Source organism: Triticum aestivum, chromosome 1D, assembly GCF_018294505.1.
Source record: "Triticum aestivum cultivar Chinese Spring chromosome 1D, IWGSC CS RefSeq v2.1, whole genome shotgun sequence".
NCBI lineage: Eukaryota > Viridiplantae > Streptophyta > Magnoliopsida > Poales > Poaceae > Triticum > Triticum aestivum.
Genome location: NC_057796.1, coordinates 86,308,431 through 86,330,557, shown reverse-complemented (window position 1 = coordinate 86,330,557; position 22,127 = coordinate 86,308,431).

Below are 22,127 nucleotides of genomic sequence, written 5' to 3'. Positions count from 1 at the left end.
GATACGATAAGATAATATTTTTGGTATTTTTATGATAAAGATGCAAAGTAAAATAAAAGGAAATAAAAATAGCTAAGTGTTGGAAGATTAATATGATGGAAGATAGACCCGGGGGCCATAGGTTTCACTAGTGGCTTCTCTCGAGAGCATAAGTATTACGGTGGGTGAACAAATTACTGTTGAGCAATTGACAGAATTGAGCATAATTACGAGAATATCTAGGTATGATCATGTATATAGGCATCACGTCTGTGACAAGTAGACCGACTCCTGCCTGCATCTACTACTATTACACCACACATCGACCGCTATCCAGCATGCATCTAGAGTATTAAGTTCATAAGAACAGAGTAACGCTTTAAGTAAAATGACATGATGTAGAGGGATAAACTCATGCAATATGATATAAACCCCATCTTGTTATCCTCGATGGCAACAATACAATACATGCCTTGCTGCCCCTACTGTCACTGGGAAAGGACACCGCAAGATTGAACCCAAAGCTAAGCACTTCTCCCATTGCAAGAAAGATCAATCTAGTAGGCCAAACCAAACTGATAATTCGAAGAGACTTGCAAAGATAACCAATCATACATAAAAGAATTCAGAGAAGATTCAAATATTGTTCATAGATAAACTTGATCATAAACCCACAATTCATCGGTCTCAACAAACACACCGCAAAACAAGATTACATCGAATAGATCTCCACGAGAATCATGGAGAACTTTGTATTGAGATCCAAAGAGAGAGAAGAAGCCATCTAGATAATAACTATGGACCCGAAGGTCTGAGGTAAACTACTCACACATCATCGGAGAGGCTATGGTGTTTATGTAGAAGCCCTCCGTGATCGATGCCCCCTCCGGCGGAGCTCTGGAAAAGGCCCCAAGATGGGATCTCACGGGTACATAAGGTTGCGGCGGTGGAATTAGGTTTTTGGCTCCCTTTATGGTAGTTTGGGGGTACGTAGGTATATATAGGAGGAAGAAGTACGTCGGTGGAGCAACATGGGGCCCACGCGAGTGGAGGGCGCGCCCAGGGGGTAGGCGCGCCCCCTACCTCGTGCCTTCCTGGTTGATGTCTTGACGTAGGGTCCAAGTCCTCTGGATCATGTTCGTTCCGAAAATCACGTTCCCGAAGGTTTCATTCCGTTTGGACTCCGTTTGATATTCTTTTTCCGCGAAACTCTGAAATAGGCAAAAAAACAGCAGTTCTGGGCTGGGCCTTCGATTAATAGGTTAGCCCAAAAATAATATAAAAGTGTATAATAAAGCCCATTAATGTCCAAAATAGAATATAATATAGCATGGAACAATCAAAAATTATAGATACGTTGGAGACGTATCAAGCATCCCCAAGCTTAATTCCTGCTCGTCCTCGAGTAGGTAAATGATAAAAACAGAATTTTTGATGTGGAATGCTAGTTGGCATAATTTCAATGTAATTCTCTTAATTGTGGTATGAATATTCAGATCCGAAAGATTCAAGATAAAAGTTTAATATTGACCTAAAAATAATAATACTTCAAGCATACTAACTAAGCAATTATGTCCTCTCAAAATAACATGGCCAAAGAAAGTTCATCCCTACAAAATCATATGGTTTAGTCATGCTCCATTTTCGTCACACAAGAATGCTCTCACCATGCACAACCCCGATGACAAGCCAAGCAATTGTTTCATACTTTAGTAATCTCAAACTTTTTCAACCTTCACGCAATACATGAGCGTGAGCCATAGATATAGCACTATGGGTGGAATAGAATATAATGATGGGGGTTATGTAGAGAAGACAAAAAAAGGAGAAAATCTCACATCAACGCGGCTAATCAATGAGCTATGGAGATGCCCATCAATTGATGTTAATGTAAGGAGTAGGGATTGCCATGCAGCGGATGCACTAGAGCTATAAATGTATGAAAGCTCAACAAAAGAAACTAAGTGGGTGTGCATCCAACTTGCTTGCTCACGAAGACCTAGGGCATTTGAGGAAGCCCATTGTTGGAATATACAAGCCAAGTTCTATAATGAAAAATTCCCACTAGTATATGAAAGTGACAAAACAAGAGACTCTCTATCATAAAGATCATGGTGCTACTTTGAAGCACAAGTGTGGAAAAAAGGATAGTAGAATTGTCCCTTTTTATTTTCTCTTTTTTTGGGCCTTCTTTTTTTTATTTGGCCTTTCTCTTTTTTTTATTTGGGACAATGCTCTATGAATGATGATCATCACACTTCTATTTATTTACAACTCAATGATTACAACTCGATACTAGAACAAAGTATGACTCTATATGAATGCCTCCAGCGATATACCGGGATAGCAATGAATCAAGAGTGACATGTATAAAAAAATTATGAACGGTGGCTTTGCCACAAATACGATGTCAACTACATGATCATGCAAAGCAATATGACAATGATGAACGTGTCATGATAAACAGAATGGTGGAAAGTTGCATGGCAATATATCTCGGAATGGCTATGGAAATGCCATAATAGGTAGGTATGGTGGCTGTTTTGAGGAGGATAATAGGAGGTTTATGTGTGAAAGGGCATATCATATCACGGGGTTTGGATGCACCGGCGAAGTTTGCACCAACTCTCAATGTGAGAAAGGGCAATGCATGGTACCGAAGAGGCTAGCAATGATGGAAAGGTAAGAGTGCGTATAATCCATGGAATCAACATTAGTCATAAAGAACTCACATACTTATTGCAAAAATCTACAAGTCCTCAAAAACCAAGCACTACGCGCATGCTCCTAGGGGGATAGATTGGTAGGAAAAGACCATCGCTCGTCCCCGACCGCCACTCATAAGGAGGACAATCAAAGAACACCTCATGTTTCAAATTTGTTACATAACGTTTACCATACATGCATGCTGCGGGACTTGCAAACTTCAACACAAGTATTTCTCAAATTCACAACTACTCAACTAGCACAACTTTGATATCACTACCTCCATATCTCAAAACAATCATCAAGCATCAAACTTCTCTTAGCATTCAGCACACTCATAAGAAAGTTTTTTACTAGTCTTGAATACCTAACATATTAAGATCAATTCCTAATTTAAACAAATTACCATGCTGTTTAAGACTCTCAAAATAATATAAGTGAATCATGAGAGAATAATAGTTTCTATAAAGCAAAACCACCGCCGTCCTCTAAAAGATATAAGTGAAACACTAGAGCAAAAACTATATAGCTCAAAAGATATAAGTGAAGCGCATAGAGTATTCTAATAAACTCCGAATCATGTGTGTCTCTCTCAAAAGGTGTTTACAGCAAAGATGATTGTGGTAAACTAAAAGGCAAAGACTCAAATAATACAAGACGCTCCAAGCGAAACACATATCATGTGGTGAATAAAAATATAGCCCCAAGTAAAGTTACCGATGGAAGTAGACGAAAGAGGGGATGCCTTCCGGGGCATCCCCAAGCTTTGGCTTTTTGGTGTCCTTACATTATCTTGGGGTGCCATGGGCATCCCCCAGCTTAGGCTCTTGTCACTCCTTGTTCCATAATCCATCAAATCTTTTACCCAAAACTTGAAAACTTCACAACACAAAACTTAACAGAAAATCTCGTGAGCTCCGTTAGCGAAAGAAAAAAAAACACCACTTCAAGGTACTGTAATGAACTCATTCTTTATTTATATTGGTGTTAAACCTACTGTATTCCAACTTCTCTATGGTTTATAAACTATTTTACTAGCCATAGATTCATCAAAATAAGCAAACAACACACGAAAAACAGAATCTGTCAAAAACAGAACAGTCTGTAGTAATCTGTAACTAACGCAAACTTCTGGAACTCCAAAAATTCAGCAAAAATAGGACGACGTAGAAAATTTATTTATTGATCATCAGAAATTGGAATCAATATTTTATCAATTTCTGGTGATTTTTAACAATTATTTTCGTGAACAGAAAGTTTCTGGAATTTTCAGCAAGATCAAATAACTATCACCCAAGAAGATCCTATAGGTTTAACTTGGCACAAACACTAATTAAAACATTAAAAAAAACATCTAACCAGAGGCTAGATCAAATATTTATTCCTCAACAGAAGCAAAAAAGCAAAAAAACTAGAAATAAAATTGGGTTGCCTCCCAACAAGCGCTATCGTTTAACGCCCCTCGCTAGGCATAAAAGCAAGGATAAATCTAGGTATTGCCATCTTTGGTAGGCAATCCTTCAATGAGACATCTATCACCCTTAGGAGTTTATTTCTTTTTATTAATTATCAAACTTCTAGGCACATATCCGCAAAATTCATTTGTAGCAAATGGTTCCTTAATGATAGCAAAAAGATTGGGATGAATACTTATAGATTTGAGATCCGCAGTTTCCTTACTAGAGGATTCACCCTTATTTTTAGGAACATACATAAGCTTGGCAATTTTAGCTGGTGGACTTGGAGTATTCCTTATGGAAGAAAAAGCGGTTCCTAAGTTGGTAATGATACCCTCTAGTTTATCGATTCTAGTGGAATCCTGATTTATTCTTTCATTAACTATGGGTTCCTTCTCCTTAATATTTTTCAAAGTGACTCCTACCTTAGATCCATATTGGGTAATTCGGTTGTGGATCTTTTTATCCAAATTTTCAATTAACTCTACGATAGCAACTTTATTTTCAATAATTTCAAGTCTTTGCATTACATGCTCCAAAGTTAACATAGTTCCATTAACCAAAAGAGGTGGTGAGCCAAACAAATCTATCATAGCATTATAAGAATCAGAAGTATGGCTACCCAAGAAATTCCCTCCGGTAATGGTGTCAAGGATATATCTGTACCAAGGAGTAGCGCCTACATAAAAATTGCGGAGAAGAACGGAAGTAGATTGCTTCCTAGTAGATCTATTTTGAGCATTGCAAATTCTATACCAAGCGTCTTTTAGATTTTCTCCCTCCGTTTGCTTAAAATTAAGAACTTCATTCTCGGGAGACAACGGAGAAGATAGGGGACTAGCCATAACGACAAGCAAGCGAAAAAAAGGCAAACGAAAAAGAGAGGGAGAATAAAACGGCAAGGGTGAAGTGGGGGAGAGGAAAATGAGAGGCAAATGGCAAATAATGTAATTCGGGAGATAAGGGTTTGTGATGGGTACTTGGTATGTTGACTTTTGGGTAGACTCCCCGGCAACGGCGCTAGAAATGGCCCGTTGTCGGGAGTCCAAATCTTGACTTGACTTTGCGTAAGCCTCCCCGGCAACGGCGCCAGAAATCCTTCTTGCTACCTCTTGAGCACTGCGTTGGTTTTCCCTTGAAGAGGAAAGGGTGATGCAGTAAAGCAGTGTAAGTATTTCCCTCAGTTTTTGAGAACCAAGGTATCAATCCAGTAGGAGACCACGCACGAGTCCCTCGCACCTACACAAACAAATAAATCCTCGCAACCAACGCAATAAAGGGGTTGTCAATCCCTTCACAGTCACTTACGAGAGTGAGATCTGATAGATACGATAAGATAATATTTTTGGTATTTTTATGATAAAGATGCAAAGTAAAATAAAAGGAAATAAAAATAGCTAAGTGTTGGAAGATTAATATGATGGAAGATAGACCCGGGGGCCATAGGTTTCACTAGTGGCTTCTCTCGAGAGCATAAGTATTACGGTGGGTGAACAAATTACTGTTGAGCAATTGACAGAATTGAGCATAATTACGAGAATATCTAGGTATGATCATGTATATAGGCATCACGTCTGTGACAAGTAGACCGACTCCTGCCTGCATCTACTACTATTACACCACACATCGACCGCTATCCAGCATGCATCTAGAGTATTAAGTTCATAAGAACAGAGTAACGCTTTAAGTAAAATGACATGATGTAGAGGGATAAACTCATGCAATATGATATAAACCCCATCTTGTTATCCTCGATGGCAACAATAATATACGTGCCTTGCTGCCCCTACTGTCACTGGGAAAGGACACCGCAAGATTGAACCCAAAGCTAAGCACTTCTCCCATTGCAAGAAAGATCAATCTAGTAGGCCAAACCAAACTGATAATTCGAAGAGACTTGCAAAGATAACCAATCATACATAAAAGAATTCAGAGAAGATTCAAATATTGTTCATAGATAAACTTGATCATAAACCCACAATTCATCGGTCTCAACAAACACACCGCAAAACAAGATTACATCGAATAGATCTCCACGAGAATCATGGAGAACTTTGTATTGAGATCCAAAGAGAGTGAAGAAGCCATCTAGATAATAACTATGGATCCGAAGGTCTGAGGTAAACTACTCACACATCATCGGAGAGGCTATGGTGTTGATGTAGAAGCCCTCCGTGATCGATGCCCCCTCCGGCGGAGCTCTGGAAAAGGCCCCAAGATGGGATCTCATGGGTACAGAAGGTTGCGGCGGTGGAATTAGGTTTTTGGCTCCCTTTCTGGTAGTTTGAGGGTACGTAGGTATATATAGGAGGAAGAAGTACGTCGGTGGAGCAACGTGGGGCCCACGCGGGTGGAGGGCGCGCCCCCTACCTCGTGCCTTCCTGGTTGATGTCTTGACATAGGGTCCAAGTCCTCTGGATCACGTTCGTTCCGAAAATCACGTTCCCGAAGGTTTCATTCCGTTTGGACTCCGTTTGATATTCTTTTTCTGCGAAACTCTGAAATAGGCAAAAAACAGCAATTCTGGGCTGCCTTCGGTTAATAGGTTAGTCCCAAAAATAATATAAAAGTGTATAATAAATCCCATTAATGTCCAAAACAGAATATAATATAGCATGGAACAATCAAAAATTATAGATACGTTGGAGAAGTATCACCCGCATGTTTGCCTGCTCCCGCAGTGAATGCGGCGTTCTTGCTGTGGCGTGGGTTGCTGCCCTTGCAGCGGCTCGCACTTGCCGTGGAGTGAGGGTGGACGACGCCTGGCCGCGCCGCCCGTGCCCCGCAGCGTTGGACGGCGCTCGCGGCGCCTAGAGCGCGGGGTCGAGGTCTTCATGGGCAGGTGCCACCGCCCGGGCTGGCCAAGCTGCCCAGCGGTCGGAGTCAGCCCTTGGGTCGCCGGACATCGTGGCCACGGAGCGTCGGCAAGTTGATTGGAGGAGAAGAAGCTCTGGCGCACCCCTACCTGGCGCACCAAATGTCGGATGTGGGGTTCTGGCAAAACCCTTAAAGTTCGAACTCTGGGGTGCGCGCGAAGTTCTTTCCCTCCTACCGATCCACGCCTTAGCTCGCTAAGATCTCACTGATGAACTCGACGCGCTCGCAACCACAGAAAGACACGAGATTTATACTGGTTCGGGCCACCATTGTGGTGTAATACCCTACTCCAGTGTGTGGTGGTGGATTGCCTCTTGGGCTGATGAAGAACAGTACAAGGGGAAGAACAACCTCCTGAGGTTGAGGTGTTCTTGTGCTCTGTGGACTTGTGGATGAGAACTCGACTAGTTCAACCTCTCTCTACTGTGGTGGTTAGCTCTACTTATATAGGCCCTGGTCCTCTCCCCAAATATTGAGCGGGAAGGGAGCCAACAACGGCGGGCGAATTTGAAAGGGGATAGCCAGTACAAGCTATCCTGACAAAAGCGGTCTTCGCCTGCAAAAGGCTCTGGTGGTGACGCCGTCTTGGGCTCCATGGTGACCTCCGTCTTGCCGTCCTGTTGGTCTTGGTCTTGTTGCACCGATATGTAAACCTTTTCTTGATGCCTCGGTACTCCGCGCCTGCGCTTGCTTCCTTAGCACCAAAGAGGAAACAAGGACGCTGTGCGCGCTGGCGCCTGCCTGGCGCCCTCCTGGTGCCGATCGTCACGGCTCACGTCACGTGAGCCTCGTGAGGTTTGCTCTGCCTTGATATCTCCGCTCCTCGCGAGGCAGCCTGGTGAGGCCGCTCCCGAGGAGGTCTTGCACCGTCCGCCTCGCGAGGCTTGGCCCCTCGCGAGGGTCTTGAATGCTTTGTTGATGAAGATGGGCCGCACGGGCTCGCTAGCATAGCCACACCGTGGGCCGCAGGCAGGCAAGTCTGGGGACCCCCGTTCCCAGGACGCCGACATTATTGATAGTGGATGTACCGATCACATGACCGGAGATAAGGATATGTTTCGTGAGCTTGCTGAAAACGACGACCCTCGAAAGTATGTCACTTTTGGTGATAACTCAAAGGGTAAGGTGGTTGGCCTTGGTAAGGTTGCCATCTCACATGATAGCTCCATACAAAATGTTATGCTCGTTGAATCTCTTGGCTACAATTTACTTTCCGTATCTAGACTTGCTGACTTTGGCTTCAATGTCCTATTTACTGAAGTAGATTGCCAAGTGTTTCGTAGAGATAATCATAAAATGGTCTTTACCGGTATACGTAGAGGTGATATATACATTGTTGATTTCACTAAAAATGCTCAACCTAGAACTTGCTTAATTGCTAAATCCTCTAAAGTTGGTTGTGGCATAGAAGGTTAGGTCATGTGGGCATGCGAAATCTTGATAAGCTTATTAAAGGTGATCATATCCTTGGAGTAAAAGATGTTATATTTGACAAGGATAGATTGTGCAGTGCTTGTCAAGCAGGAAAACAAGTTGGAGGAAGTCACCCCAAGAAGAACATCATGACCACGAGAAGACCGCTCGAGCTACTTCATATGGATCTCTTTGGTCCCAATGCCTACAAGAGTCTCGGTGGAAACTCATTTGGTCTAGTTATAGTCGATGATTTTTCAAGATTTACGTGGGTGTTCTTTCTTGATGATAAATCGCAGGTCCAAAAGATCTTCAAGAACTTCGCTAGGAAGGCCCAAAATCAATTTGAAGTGAAGATCAAGAAGGTTTGTAGCGACAACGGAACGGAGTTCAAGAACGCAAATGTGGATACCTTTCTCGACGAAGAAGGGATTTCACACGAGTTCTCAGCTACGTACATGCCTTAACAAAATGGAGTTGTTGAGAGGAAGAACCGGACTCTTATTGAGATGGCAAGAACGATGCTCGATGAGTACAAGACGCCAAAACACTTTTGGGCAGAAGCGGTTGAGACGGCTTGTCATGTAACAAATTGCTTGTTTCTTCACAAGCTACTCGGCAAGATGGCATACGAGCTCCTCACCAGTAACAAACCCCAAGTTGGATACTTTCGAGTATTCGGCTCAAAGTGTTACATTCTTGATAAGCATCGTCGCTCTAAATTTGCTCCTAAGTCTCATGAAGGTTTCCTACTTGGTTATGGCTCAAACTCTCACACTTACCGTGTCTACAACAATTTCACCCGAAAGGTTGAAGAGATGGTAGATGTGAAGTTTGATGAATCTAACGGCTCGCAAGTAGAGCAATTGCCAATTGATGTAGGAGATAAAGACCCTTCGAAAGCAATCCAAGACTTGTCTATTGGCAAGATCCGTCCAACGGAGGTGAAGGAGAGTACCTCATCCGTCCAAGTGGAAGCTTCTACATCACGATAAGGTGAACCAAGAGTTGACATGGAAGCATCCACGAGTGGGACACACCAAGATGAAGAAAACGAGGAAGTATACCAAGATGAACCTCATCAACCTCCTTCTCCACCACGACAAGAGAACGACAACGTCAACAATGAAGAAGGCCAAGAGGAAGAACAAGATGATGAAGAAGATGGTCCACCCCGACCCAAGCAAAAGCTCTCACGAGTTCGAGCAAGAGTCTCAAGAGACCATCCCGTCAAGCAAATCTTCAATGATATCCAAACCGGGAGAATCACTCGCTCTAAAACTCGTTCGGCTAATTTTTGTGAACATTATTCATTCATCTCTAGCATTGAACCTATGAAGGTTGAAGAAGCATTGGAAGATCCGGATTAGATAAATGCTATGCACGAAGAGCTACACAACTTTGAGAGAAACCAAGTGTGGACATTGGTCGAGAAGCCCGACAACAACCACAACATCATCGGTACCAAATGGGTGTTTCGCAACAAGCAAGACGAAGATGGACAAGTCGTTCGCAACAAAGCACATCTAGTCGCCCAAGGCTACACTCAAGTGGAAGGTATGGACTATGGTGAGACATATGCCCCCGTTGCTAGACTTGAGTCCATCTGCATCTTACTTGCCTATGCAAATCACCATGATATTACTTTGTACCAAATGGACATTAAAAGTGCTTTTCTAAACGGTGAAATTGAGGAGGAAGTTTATGTTAAACAACCTCCCGGCTTTGTCAATCCTAAGAAACTCAACCATGTTTACAAACTTCATAAAGCTCTTTATAGTCTTAAACAAGCTCCTAGAGTGTGGTATAAATGCTTGACTAAGTTTCTTATTAAAAAGGATTTGAGATTGGAAAGATATATTCTACTCATTTTACAAAAAGGGTTAATGGTGAATTATTTGTGTGCCAAATTTATGTTTATGATATCATATTTGGTTCGACTAACCCTCATTTTAGTGAAAAGTTTGGGAAGCTAATGTCGAAGAAGTTTGAGATGTCTATGATGAGCGAACTAAAGTTCTTTCTTGGTTTGCAAATCAAGCAAACTAAGGAAGGCACCTTTGTTTCTCAAACAAAGTACACCAAGGACTTATTCAAGAAGTTCAACATGCAAGAAAGCAAAGGTATGAAAACACCCATGCCTACTAGTGGACATCTTGACTTGACCAAGGATGGCAAATCGGTTGACCAAAAGGTTTACCGTTCTATGATTGGTTCATTGTTATATCTATGTGCCTCTCGTCCCGTTATTATGCTAAGCGTGTGCATGTGTGCATGATATCAAGCGGCCCCCAAAGAATGTCATCTTAAGGCTGTGAAAAGGATAGTGAGATACTTGATTCACACACCAAATTTTGGCATTTGGTATCCTAAGAGGTCTTCTTTTGATCTTGTTGGCTACTCCGACTCGGACTATGCCGGAGATAAGGTTGATAGAAAGTCCACTTCGGGTACTTGTCAATTTCTTGGTAGATCTCTTGTGTCTTGGTCCTCCAAGAAACAAAACTCGGTATCCTTATCCACTGCCGAAGCGGAATACATTGCCGCCGGTTCATGTTGTGCTCAATTACTTTGGATGACCCAAACTCTTAAAGATTATGGGATCTATGTGAAACATGTTCCATTGCTCTGTGACAATGAAAGTGCTATTAAGATTGCTCATAATCCCGTGCAACACTCTCGAACTAAGCATATTGAAGTTCGTCATCATTTCATTCGAGATCATGTTGCTAAAGGAGACATTGATCTTAAGCATGTTCGTACCGATAAGCAATTGGCGGATATATTCACCAAACCGCTTGATGAGAAAGTATTTTGCCGTTTAAGAGGTGAATTGAACATCATTGATGCCTCAAACTTGGAGTAAGAACTCCATTTGGATACATGCAAGGCATGAGCCTATGACTAATCCTTGACTTCTCTCTTATGATGATGATCATGTGCCTTGGATATATTTGTACCCTTGCATGCTATCTAACCCTTGTAGGTACTTGGATGAATCTAAATCCATGAGATTGCAACTCACTCACATCTTGAGCAATCTCTACATCACCAAGTCTCTACACCAAGGTGGTTGAAAATAAGGAAGCATGAAACCCTTCAACATATCCTTTGACAAATTCTATATATCAAATTTCATGATTGTCATTTTGGATACACAAGTGCTATTCCTTGCAAAACTAACCCATGTAGGTAGATGAACTCAAACTACAAGAGGTGCTCCAAGCCAATGATGCGCTACATCAACCTTGAGCATCCCACACAAGTTCAACTACATGATCAAGTTCAACACCAGCACCCAAGGTATGCTATTCCATCTTAGAGAAGTTTTACCCCAAGTTATTGGTCAAAGCAGCTCAACAGGATGTGAATACATCAAAATGCTTAAACGAGAAATGGTAACCCCATTTTGAGCTTAAACGATGAGTATGACTTATGATCAAGTGTTCTCACTTGACTCCTCGGTCAATATACTCTAACATAGGTGACTTTGTCGCCGCCCAATTCTAGATGAAGTTCTCTAGTGTTTCTCTAAGTTCTTGCATTTGTTCCTTGCATATTTGTTTCCCTTCTCTTTCAAAAAAAACTTCATCTAGATTTTCTCTTCTTTTCTCTATTTTGTTCTACATTTCCTGCATCAAATTCATTGCAAATCCTTTAGTTAATTCCTTGCAAATCTTTGTGAGATCTTATCTGCCTAGTGAGCTGAGGTGACAAACGTTCTCTCTGTGCTGAACTCAGTCACACCGGTCTGTTACTTTCGGTCAAACCGAACCATTTCGGTGCAACCGAAGAATACAACTCGGTGTCACCGATTTCATTGCACAGAAGACAATTTGCCACTTGTTCCTGCATATTTGTTCCAGCTCCACTCAATGATTCTTGTCCTCTACCTGCCTCACATTCTACATGCTGCTCTGTTATGTGACTCAAGGACCAAACCTATTTTGACTCACACTCTAGAAGAACCCTTCTTGGAAATTGATGTCAAAGAGGGAGAGAGAGCTCACATCAAAGCTTAATCACATCGAAAGGGGGAGAGAGGTAATCACATCAAAGGCTCAGATGCTTGGTGTTCAAGAGGAGAGAACTCACATGTCTTTAGAGGGGATAGACATGTTAATTTGTGTTATGTTTCTGTGATCTGATCTGCTTTGCTCTGATTTTGTTTCCCTAGTTTCTCCCATTATCCAATATAAGATTCAGGGGGAGAAAGACTTCTAGGGAAGGAAATATTTGAATTCATTGCATATCTTTTACCTTTGGGGACATGTCTATATCCAATAGGAGTACCTGGTACTCATTCTCTACATGTCACCCCAATCTTGGTACTCTTGTGGCTCTTTCGTTTGCTTTGTCTAGTAGATGTATCTGTGTTATCTAACCTTGTTTACTCAGGTTCATCTCTTCCTAAGCCAGCTCAAGACCATGAGGTAAGTATATGCATCACACTCATGTGCATGAAGATCTCTTGCTAATCTACATATTTTTTGCAAGAAGGACCCATGAACATGAAGGTACAATTCCCATATTCACATCATTTGCTCTGATGCATATAGCCAAGATACATGTAACTCACTGCTTGCTCTGTCATGCTTATGCATTCACATGCCCTTACATTCTATATTTACATGATTGCATACATGTAGGGGGAGCCTATGCATGTTACATGTCTTTCCAAAGCTTTACTTGCTATTCCTTATATCTTTATCTAAGGCCTTGATGTATGTTGTCATCAATTACCAAAAAGTGGGAGATTGAAAGCACAAGTGCTCCCTGGGTGATTTTGGTAATTAATGTCAACATATCTCTTGTTGGACTAATGCTTTTATCTAGTATATTTTAGATAAGTTCAACAGATGGAGTGGCGTGGATAAGAGGATGTGGAACCCCTGCAAGATGCTAAGGACAAAGGATTGGCTCAAGCTCTAAAGCTCAAGACTCTGCATTTTCATTTTAGTGATCCAAGATCACATTGAGTCCTTAGGAAAGTCAATACTATTAAAAGGGGATGAGGTGTTGCTTAATGCTTGCTCAAAGTTCTTAGTGATATGCTCCAAAGCCCTCAACCACTTTCTCATATCCACATTTGTCCCAAACCAAAAGTCAAACTCGTCCCCACCGATTTGATCTATCCGGCGCCACCGAGTTCATTTGGCATAGCCACTGCCAGAAACCCTAATCAGTTCGGTCTCACCGATGGGATCTCGGTCTCACCGAGATGGGCTTGCAAACTCTCTGTTACATGTTGCAATTATTTCGGTCCCACTGAGATAAGCAATCGGTCCCACCGAGTTTGCCTGACCAACTCTCTTTTCGCTTATTACCAAAATCGGTCCCACCGAGTTTGTGTAATCGATAAAACCGAGTTGAGGTTTTACCCTAACCCTAGCACATCGGTCCCACCGAGTTGATCATATCGGTCCCACCGAAATGCCTAACGGTTACATTATGAACTAAATCGGTCCGACCGAGTTTTTTGATTCGGTCCCACCGAGTTTGGTGAATTGTGTGTAATGGTTAGATTTTGTGTGGAGGCTATATATACCCCTCCACCCACTCTTCATTCATGGAGAGAGCCATCAGAACGTGCCTACACTTCCAGCATACATTTTCTTAGAGAGAACCACCTACTAATGTGTTGAGACCAAGATATTCCATTCCAACCACATAAATCTTGATCTCTAGCCTTCCCCAAGTTGCTTTCCACTCAAATCATCTTTCCACCAAATCCAAATCTGTGAGAGAGAGTTGAGTGTTGGGGAGACTATCATTTGAAGCACAAGAGCAATGAGTTCATCATAAACACACCATCTATTACCTTTTGGAGAGTGGTGTCTCCTAGATTGGTTAGGTGTCACTTGGGAGCCTCCGTCAAGATTGTGGGGTTGAACCAAGGAGTTTGTACGGGCAAGGAGATCGCCTACTTCGTGAAGATCTACCCTAGTGAGGCAAGTCCTTCATGGGCGATGGCCATGGTGGGATAGACAAGGTTGCTTCTTCGTGGACCCTTCGTGGGTGGAGCCCTCCGTGGACTCGCGCAACCGTTACCCTGCGTGGGTTGGAAGTCTCCATCAACGTGGATGTACGATAGCACCACCTATCGGAACCACGCCAAAAATCTTCGTGTCTCCAATTGTGTTTGCACACTCCAATCCCATCCCTTTACATTCTCGCAAATTGCATGCTTTACTTTCCGCTGCTTATATACTCTTGTCATGCTTGCTTGATATGCATTGTGAATGTTTAAACTTGTGCTAAAACTCCACCTTAACTTGAAGAAATTAAAAACTGCCACTTTTCTTTGCTAAGAGTCTATTCACCCCCTCTAGACACCTCTTCTCGATCCTTTCACGGGTTAACTCAAGAAAATAATCAATCGAGAGCTAGATCAAGCATATTCGCTCCCTTGTAATCGAAACTCAAGCAATACAACTAGAGGCAGGACGTAGGCTTTTACCTCGTTGTGAGGGGCCGAACCTGGGTAAATCCTTTGTGTCCTTTGTCCCGTTCAACCCCTTCGAGCTAACCTACGTCGCGATGGCTCCACACCTAAGTCCTTTCATAAGGGCATCTGCCGTGACAAAACCACGACAGTTGTTGTGGCGTCGGCGATTGTCGGTGGCCAGCAAGGAAGCAGGGCAATGTCGGTGTTGATCCCCATTACCCGCAATAGGAAGATGGCCTCCGAACATCCTTCACAAGGATGCAACTATACGTTCTTCAATCATATCACCAAGTGTTGCACGAGTTTTTGGGAAATCATCCTCCACATTATAATGTCCATGCACACTCGAGTTGGATCCTGTCATGTTATGTTTCAAAAGTAGTGGACAAAGGAACAATATATGTGGAAAACACTCAGCTCACCTTCTTGCTTACCCAAATTCTAATGATTCCTTGGCGGCTGTGCGGTGGTAGCAAATCAGGAGTGGACGGGCGAATGAAAGGAAGGAAGCTGGTGGTTTCTAGGTGGATCTGGGTGGGGTAACAATGAGGAGGGCTAGTGCTGAGATCCAATCAATGCAAACCAAATGCACAAGCAAATTTTCTAGATCCTTACACCACGTTTGAGCTGCAACACTTGCCACTACAACTTCTGAAATTTCTCACCAAACTAAATATGATTTCACACTTGCTCAACACTTTCTCTTCTTTTTTTGCTTTTTTTTGCTTTTCCCCCTCTTTTTTTGCTTTTTTGCAGCACAATAGATCGAACAACCAGACTCAAAGAAAAACAGCAATAACTTTGGATAGAACTTGGTGCAAACACAAAGAGGAAAGCAAACAACTAGATCTCAGCAAACAAAGGCTTGGATTCTTTTTTTGTGGCTTTTTGGCTTTGGACTCTAGGATGGGGAAAACCAAACTAAAATGGATAGATCTAGCAACAAAGATAAAGATCCTACCGTGTAAACCTTGCTCTGAATACTAGATGATGCGACACCGTCTTCGGAGAAGAGGGTGTACAAGGGGCGATCCGATCTTCACGACGTAGGATCGATAAAGGAAGGGGATAACTAGTTGCAAGCAGCCGAAAAACGGAAAATAAGAGATTATGACCCGACGAGGAGGATGCTCACCGAAGCTTGCAATCCGAACATTCTCTGACCTACAACCCGCAATACGACCCCACACAACCACGCTCAAGTCGTGGAGCACGGGATAGGTGCAATCCGCAAGGGAAACCACGAACTCTAACCTACAAAACACGATCTAGTCATGTGATACATCCATTTTGCATCATGTTTTCCTACTGTTATTTATATTGTTTTTATGCATAATAATGCTTTATGGAGTAATTGTAATGCCTTTTCTCTCATAATATGCAAAGGTTTACACAAAGAGGGAGAATGCCGGTAGCTGGAATTCTGGACCTAAAAAAGCTACGTCAGAGATACCAATTCTGGACATCTCCAAATGATTTGAAACTTCATGGAGAATTATTTTGGAATGTATAAAAAATATTGGAGCAAATAAGTACCGGAGGGGGTCCACCTGCTGACCACAAGACACCAGGGCGCGCCAGGCCCCCAGGTGCACCCTGGTGGGTTGTGGCCAGCCCGGCCCACCTCCGGTTCCCATCTTCTAATACTTAAGGTCTTTTGACCTAAAAAATAAGGAGAGGACTTTCGGGACGGAACGTCGCCGTCTCAAGGCGGGACTTGGGCAGGAACACTTTTGCCCTCCGGCAGAGCGATTCCGCCGGTGGAACTTCCCTCCCGGAGGGGGTAATCAAAGCCATCATCATCACCAACAATCCTCTCATCTTTGGAAGGCCAATCTTCATCAACATCTTCAACAACACCCTTTCAATTATCTGTTACCGACAATTTCAGTGCTTGCAGAAACTATCTTGTTGAAAACCGCTTGTCATTTTCTTCTGCTTCTCGTTGAGTTCGACACTCTTACTTATCAACGGGACTACGATTGATCCCCTATACTTGTGGGTCATCATCGTGCAGCACGAATTAGAAGCATTTTCTCAAGGAATCACGAGAATAAGGATAATAAGAGCTCTCCAATCTCAGGAGGAGTCTATGTCTTTGGTCTTTGATAGAAATGGCAAAAGTACCCCACGAAGGGAAGGGCTAGCCTATTTATAGTAGGGACAACCCCCCTGGATAGGTGTGAAAGCAAACTAATGTAATGTACTCCCTCTCCCTCCGTTCTTAAATATTTGTCTTTCTAGAGATTTCGACAAGTGACTACATATGAAGCAACATGAGTGGATCTACACTCTAAAATATGTCTATATACATCCGTATGTGGTAGTTCATTTGAAATCTCTAAAAAGAAAATATTTAGGAACGAAGGGAGTAGACAGAATAAAACCAACCAATAAGATCAAACCCGTGAATCGACCTGTGGTTGGATGGTTAGAGGGACTGTGGTATCCCCAGCCCACCAGGGTTCAAGTCCTGGTGCTCGCATTTATTCCTGGATTTATTTCAGGATTTCCGACGATGCGCATTCAGTGGGAGGAGACGTTCCCGTCGATGACGAGGTGCCTACGGTGACTTCGTAAATTTCAAGATGATATGCCGGCTTAGTCTTTCGGAGGTGTTCATAGGGGTATGGTGTGCGTGTGTGCGTTCATAGGGGTGAGTGTATGCACGTGTATATGAGTGCTTGTGTCTGTACTGTGTAAAAAAAAAGATCAAACCCCGTCGTTTTACCCTTAGTAGCAACAATACAAATACGTGTCTCGCTACTCCTTCTGTCACAGACTGAGGACACCGCAAGATTGAAGCTACCACAAAGCACCACTCCAGCTGAAGGTAAATCAATCTAGTTGGCCAAACCAAATGGATATTTACACTACAAATCAACAACAACAAAAGTTCCTCAATGACTACAACTAATCTACATAGGCTAAATCAACACACATTATTTCAAGTTCCCATAGAAATTTTTGAATCAATTCAAAACTAGGGTTTCACCACAAACGTGAACAATGGGGAAGATTTTTGGGATAAAAAGAAGGGGATTGAAGGAGAATACCTTCTAGAAGAGGTTGGGACAGAAATCCACGAACAAAAACGTCAGATCTGCGAGATTTGGAGAGGGAATTGAGAGGGGGAGAGAAAGAGAGCCGCAACGCCGAAGCCTCTGTTTGAAGCGAATGGGTAGGATGGGGGAGGGCCTGGCGGCTGCGGTTACTAAGTCGAAGTGCAACACCTTTGGGCTAGGCGTTACACTTCGAACTATAGCGCCTTTGCTCTGGGCGCTGCACGACCAGAGCTGGGGCCAGACCTAGACCCGGGGTGCCACGCTGACCAGGTGTGCAGCGCCAGTCAGTTCGACGCTACTCGATGTAATGTAGAGCCGACCTGTCGGGCGCTACACAAAAGAGTCAGCTGGGTGAAAATGGTGAAATACTTTCACCCACGGTTCACTTTGTGAAATACTTTCGTCTTGAGGTCAATTCTGTCCATTTACCATTGTCTGATCCTAACACGGCAGCCCACATGCACGTCGTTGTAGCACAAAGAGTCCGCTCCTGGCCCTGTTGTGCATCGCTCCACCCCACCTGCAGTTCGGCACTACCTGTTGGATCCTACCGTGAAGGTCACTCGATCATGCCTCACTCGCTGCTTTGACCGCTTGGTGCTGGCTCCGCTGACTGCTTCTGATCTTCAAGTAATAAAAATAATAATAATAATAAGTACACTGTTTTCGTCCGGTACACATCTCCTTTGCTGCCCACTAACTCTTGGTGGTGTCCCTTACATAGGCTCCGCCTCGCATACACCTTTCTGCAGTGCTTGGTGCTCATCTTCTGCTGGCCGTCATGGTCGCTCTTTAACGACTCCTCTCGTGACCTCCGCACATGATGATTGTCATTTTACATCGACTGCTCTCACGACTTGCATCATTGATTGCCTCTTACATGTCAAATCTTCACTCACATCCTTCATCTCAATCTACTACTCCCTCCGTTCCTAAATATAAGTCTTTTAGAGGTTTCAATGAGAGACTACATACGGAGCAAAATGAGTGAATTTAGACTTTAAACTACGTCTACATACATCTGTATGTAGTTCATAGTGAAATCTCTAAAAAGACTTATATTTAGGAACGGCGGGAGTACATGCCACTCAATAACCAGCTACAGGAAAATAAAACTACTCCCTCCATTCCCTTATACAAGGCCACAAACTCAAATTACAGGTACCTAGGTAAAATTTAATGACTATTTTACAAGCCAACTTTTCTTCTTGTCATTTGGAATCATTAATATGTCTGCATGCATGCAACGAAGGAATGAGAAGAAAGTAGCACACTGTCATTATGACTACACGCATGCAAGTATTAAACAAGTTGCTACTATGAGAAAACATCATTAAATTTTGCTTCGGTTACTGTTAGTGGCCTTGTATAGATGCAAAATGTATTTTTCATAGTGGCCTTGTATAAGGGAATGGAGGGAGTACAACCTTTGTACCAAAATATAAGACTTTTTTTGGTTTGCATAGGGTATAAAAACGTCTTACATTTTGTTACGGTGGAAGTACAAAGCAGTATTTCAAAAATGAACACCAATGATTACTTGGGAATGCAAGACTGGACACATCTCTGAACTTTCTCCCTGTCATCAAACTCTCACCAGAATAAGATCAGCTGCAGGTAAAAATTCAAGCTAATGATTGACGTACACCAAATTTTTTTTAGTCACCCTCGCTTCACTGTAAGAAATATAGCCTAGTTCCACCATGATTATATGAAGCAAAACGACATAAACCGGCTTAGATCGAAGGAACCCAATGAGTCTTGCTGCAAAGATGGGGGAGAATGATTGGGAAAGCTGACCTTGGCATCGACCATCCCTGATGACTCCACCCGATCAGTGCTCCTCTCGTCTCCCTCCCATATTTTCTTCACCGGCGACCAATGCTCCTCCCTGATCGGTTACTCGCCGGCGTCGCCCCTGCGCTCCAGATCCGGCGAGGAAATCGGCTGGCCCGGCCTCCTTTCTCCCCTCCTGCTGCAGCCGCAAGGCTCCCCGGAGGAAGACGCGGAGGAGAGAGACGAGGAGAGGAGAGGTTGCTTGCAAGGACAGAGAGCGTGGACAAGAGAAAAGGGGTGGCGGCGGCGCTAAATCAACCGAGGCCATGAGCAGGGGTGGGGCGACGGCCGCGGTAACCCTAGCCGCCACTTAGGGAGGAGAAACGAGAGAGAGAGCGAAAATAGGAGACGAGCAGGGGATCGACGGTTCGACGCTTTTTACCTTTTTTTCTTCCTATATGGCACAGTAAATGCCAGGTGGATCACCCAGCGATCGCGCTTTGTGCGCACGTTAATGTTTTTAATATCTAAATAGTTCATCCCACTATCTCTAAACATGCAAGGTGTCCACGTTAGCATCTAGCCACGTCATCACTTCTCCATCAAGCAATGCGTCTGCATGCAGTCATGAGACATGCATACTTTGGGCCGTCATATCTGCCATGCAAAAAAAATCAAAAGAAATAGATTTCGGTGTGTTTTTTATAGTGAACACCGAAACCCAGACGTCTCATCAGCAAATCTATATCTATACCTATTAATAAAGGGCTATTGTTTCTTACCACCGTAATTTCGTCCGTTTTTGGTCCGTCCACCTTTTCCATATTATATTTTCTTTACCCGAGATGGTACTAATCTATGTAGCTGCCCATAACATCAAAAACATCACGTTCGTACCGACTTGGGCTGGCAGGCTGGGCCGTTGGCCCAACTTCAGGGTAACGCGAGAAGGAAAAAAATCAAGTGTGCGTGAGGACTCGAACTCGCCAGCCAACTGAACTAGGCCTACCTATACATTAACAGGTAGCGGTTAGTATTCTTATCAATAGTACCACCTCGCCCTTTGAAAGGCAGAACCATCAACTTATATACGTGGTCAAATTACCTATCATCAATCACCTAATAAGCCGGCTCGGAAATTGGTGATCGGAGGGTCAGGAGTTGGTACGCAGAAAGGAAGGAAGGATTCTCGAAAAAAAAAGAAAGGAAGGATTGTGTACGGAAGAAATATTGGAAGGAAGTAAGGATTCTCGAGAAAAAAAAGGAAAGGAATTATGGGCAATCAAATGGGGCAAAAAGGAATCAGTACTATTGTGGGATAATTAAGGAAGGGGATTCCTAATGCAAGCTTGAGAAATATGGTGGGTAATTAAGAGAGATTCTCCTAAGACACGCTTGCATGCGCTCTACAAAATAAAATTGAGTCCTACTATGCTATGTGGCAAGCAATAAAAGAGGAATCCTAAGAGATATACTTTTTATGGGTCCAAAAATTCTTTCGTAAAACAATTCATCTTTTTCTGGTTATTGGTTATCTCGTCCAAGCAAGCAACATACACGATGAAACATCACATTTCAATGAAAGACTGCATTAATTAATGCGAAGAAGCTCACTGTCTGGGTATACATGATGGTCCACTAAAGGCAGGAAGGAGGACCGTGGGGCTCAGGAGATTTTGATAACAAACATGGACGAGGCGACGAGAACGGGCGGAAATAGGTCAAGGGATGAGATAGGTAACAATGTCCCCCGTTGCAACGCACAAGCATTTGTGCTAGGGATAATGAGATGGGGAATGGGAAGAGAGACAGTGTGTGTAGTTCATCTCGCAACGACAATGTCTTCTTTTTCTGAGAGCGTGCGTGTTTGTGTAGGCAAATCCTTATGTTTGGTCCAAGCCCAAATAGTGCAAAAAACAATTACAAATATAATATAATTTTCAAAAATACAAAACATTCTTAAAAAAACATCTGTTAAAAAAAATTCTTTTTTAGAGAAATGTTCCAATTTAGTAAAAATGTTAACTATTCTTAAAAAAGTGTTCCAATTTTTATGTAAACGTTAAATTTTATTAAAAATAAGAAAATTTTCATGTTTAACCTTATCATCGACATTTATTAAAATTAGATATAAAAAATGATGCACAATGGCACATGAAGCAGGTTTTTTAGGCTAACCATACGCTTTATTTATTGCTCAATAATGTTGTAAGAATACACCTTTTTAGCACATGAAGCAGGTTATGTCCCTTTTCTCGCCCAGTGCAACGCACGGACATTTGTACTAGTTATTACTCATATGAAAAAAAGAAGCCCAATCGTCTCATCTAACTCTTGATGTCTATCTAAAACAAAAGGAAGCCCAACCGTCTAATGTTATTCCCACGTCCTGCTTCCGTTTCATCT